Source organism: Sinocyclocheilus grahami, unplaced genomic scaffold (genome assembly GCF_001515645.1).
Source record: "Sinocyclocheilus grahami isolate Dianchi unplaced genomic scaffold, SAMN03320097.WGS_v1.1 scaffold1396.1, whole genome shotgun sequence".
Classification (NCBI taxonomy): domain Eukaryota; kingdom Metazoa; phylum Chordata; class Actinopteri; order Cypriniformes; family Cyprinidae; genus Sinocyclocheilus; species Sinocyclocheilus grahami.
In genome coordinates this window covers 243,611-243,908 of record NW_015506575.1, presented here as the reverse complement: position 1 = coordinate 243,908, position 298 = coordinate 243,611, and positions in this window count along the sequence as shown.

Sequence of the window (298 nt, the reverse complement as noted above, 5' to 3'; positions counted from 1 at the left end):
AACATGGTGGAGGTCGTGTGATGATCTGGGGCTGCTTCAGCTTCAGGACCTGGACGACTCGCCATAATTGATGCAACCATGAATTTGTAAGGTCAAAAAATTATCAAAGACTTCTGCTTTCCTGTCCCAAACCTATCTTCAGTAACAAAAGGGCCATTTGGCATTCCTGAAGGCACAGAGGTGCTGATATCGATCAAGGCCTGTAGGCCAACATGTGTATACACCGGGGGTCTGCTAATTGTCACACCTTTTGCCCAGTGGGTGAAGTTATAATCTGCTGATTGGTCAGTTTGAATGT